The sequence below is a fragment of the Arachis duranensis genome, chromosome 9 (genome assembly GCF_000817695.3).
Source record: "Arachis duranensis cultivar V14167 chromosome 9, aradu.V14167.gnm2.J7QH, whole genome shotgun sequence".
In the NCBI taxonomy this organism is placed as follows: domain Eukaryota; kingdom Viridiplantae; phylum Streptophyta; class Magnoliopsida; order Fabales; family Fabaceae; genus Arachis; species Arachis duranensis.
In genome coordinates this window covers 66,772,094-66,775,046 of record NC_029780.3, presented here as the reverse complement: position 1 = coordinate 66,775,046, position 2,953 = coordinate 66,772,094, and positions in this window count along the sequence as shown.

Here is a 2,953-nt window from a genome sequence, read left to right as displayed (position 1 = left end):
TCACTTCCTTGAATTCAAGACTTGGTTGCTGTGTGATTATTGGAGTTTTGTATTCATCCAGAGCCTTTTGAATTGGTGGCTCCATGAGCTTTTCCTCTATGTACTTCTCTGCTTCACTTGAGTTTGGAATGACTTCCTCACTTTCTTGCTCCTCCACTTCCTCCCTTGCACCCAACATTTGACTTAATAGTCCTTTTATGGAGGAGGTTTGTTGTTCTTCCCAAGATTTTTTCATCTCCTCTTCATATTTTTCGATCACAGATTCAAGGGAAGTTTGTGAGGGTTGTGAATGTTCATGTTCCCTTTTCATCTCAAGTGCAGTTTCATTTTCAACCACCTCATTCTTCATTGAAAGTTCACTTGATGCAGTAGCCTCCTTATCTTGCTCTTCCACTTTCTCCTTCACATCCATCAATTGACCTTCATTTTTCTTGCTCAGTGGTTCTACGCTCCTCCTTGTTTGCTCTAAGGGGCCATTCATCTTATTGAGGATGATTTCTTTCCAGGATTGGGGTTGTGTGTATCTTTCCACGAGTTTTCTATGTATTTCAATGTCTTGAAGGTAATCCCAATCTGTTAGTTCAAGAGATGAAGGTTGAGAGTAATCATAATCAAGTGATGAAGAACTTTCAAATGAGAAACTGGGACGTGAGGGTGGATGCTCTTCCATTCTTTGGTGATACTTCCATCCACCATGAGGATAATGATATGAATCATTTTGTGGTGGTGGTTGGTATCCCATATGATTTTCTTGCTCATCTTGTGTCTCTGAAGCAAATCTCCATGAATTGGAGTGCTCAGAATGTGTATTCTCTTGGTGATATTCCCAGCCACCATTAGAGATTGGTGATGGTGGGTAATATCCAATAAAATTTGTTTGATCATAAGATGAGTTGAACTCCATTTGAATTTTGTAAAACACAACACCAATGAAAATTGGAATTACTCGTATCAGAAATGAGTTTTGCTTAGTGAGGCAAAAACACAAACACCTTGGTTTCAACTTAGAACAGAGAACAAAAAAGAAAAAATGCTTGATCTAGACTTCTCACCCACTTAATCATTGTTGAACTAATCAATCCCCGGCAACGGCGCCAAAAACTTGATGCTGTTTTTGTGGAAAAATGAATTTCCAACACACACATCCAACCGGCAAGTGTACCGGGTCGCATCAAGTAGTAATAACTCACTTAGAGTGAGGTCGATCCCACAGGGATTGATGGATCAAGCAATTTTAGTGGGTGATTAGTTTAGTCAAGCTAACATTGAGTGAATTGTGTGAAATTATAGCTAACAGAAAGTAAATGACAATGAATTTAAAGTTGCAGAATGTAAATTGGCAAGTAACTTAAAGAGCAAGAAATATAAATTGCAAAGATCTTAAATGACAAGAAATGTAAATTGCTTGAATCTTAAATGGGTCAGGGATGTGGGATTGCAGGAATTAATCAAGGAAAAATAAATTGCAACAAGTAGAAGAGTAGAGGATTGATTCAATGGAACTAGATCTTAACAGAAAAGTAAAAATGCCTTGAAGAATTTAGAACAGAAAAGCAATGCTTAAGTTGCAGCAAATTAAAAGTGATTGAAGATCTCAGGAGTGGAGGAGACTACATAACAAGTCTAGATCACAAATCCTTCCTTGATCCAACAAGAACAATTGCAAAAGAAATAAAGGAAAGCAAATTGCAGAAATCGCAGAAGAAGAAATGAACAGAAAGTAGAATTCAGTTATGCAGAAAATTAAAGAAGAGATCTCAAGGTGAGATTAAAACAGAAGTTCTTCAATTCTTCACCCAAGATCCAAAACGAAAATGAAAACTAACTTGCTTTGGATTTGAGGAGAAATGGGTTTGGTTGGCCTTGATTTAATTTGGTGAGGAATTGAATTTATATGAAAGTTGGCCCATATGTTGCTCCCAGGAGGCTGCCCTGCCCTTGTGGAGGGTAGGGCAGGATTTGGTGCGTGCGGCCATGGTGCGGGCGTGGCGTGCGAGCTTAGTGCACAGGATGCTGCCCTGCCCTCGCGGAGGGCAAGGCAGAAAAATCTGGTGTGCCAATTTGGTGCTTGTGCGTGCTGCTGGTGCTGCCGAAGGATGCCTTGGTGCGCCAGTTTGGTGTGCTGGCCGTGCCACAACAAAATGCTGCCCTGCCCTCGTGGAGGGCAGGGCAGTGTTTCCAAAAAATGAAGCTCCGTGTTCGAGACTTGGTGGATGCACACGCTACTTCTTTTCCTTGGTTTATTTTTGCTTATTTTTTTCCCTTAAAGATGCCTTCCTTTTCTGCCTCAATTGTACGCCAAATATGGATTGCTATATATCGTTGGAAAGCTCTGAATGTCAGCTTTCCAACGCAACTGGAAGCACATCAATTGGACGTCTGTAGCTCAAGTTATAGCCCTTTGAAGTAGGCATGGTCATGCTGTGTGCGGCCAGATTTTAACTTAGCGAAAATTCTTGCTTCCAACCTCACTTTGCATCACGATTCTACCCTGCCCTTGGCAAGAGCAGGGCAGTGTGCGTGCTGGCTGCTTCTTTCTTTCTTTTGGTCATGGGCCATGATGCCAAGGCATCTTAGGCTAGTTTCACTAGCATTTTTCTGTTAGTTTTAGTTGTTTTATGCATTTTCTTGAGCTTAAAGTAACCAAAAATGGTTAAATGAACAACAAAGTAATGAATCATACAAACAGTGTAATTTTGATGCAAATTCCATGAGTTTTTAGTTATATTACTTGAATGCTATGAATGGAGGAATTCTCATGAAAATCTGCAAGACTTTGATGAAATTGTGTGGATGATTTCAGGGAAGAAGAGGCTAGGCAAGGAAGCAACCAAATCTATAAAGGAAGCTTGAAGATCACATATGGAGTACAATGTGAAAGTGGCGTTTAACCTCCAGTTTAACCTTAAACTGGAAGTTAAACGCCAGAATAAGAAATGCACCAAAAGCTGAA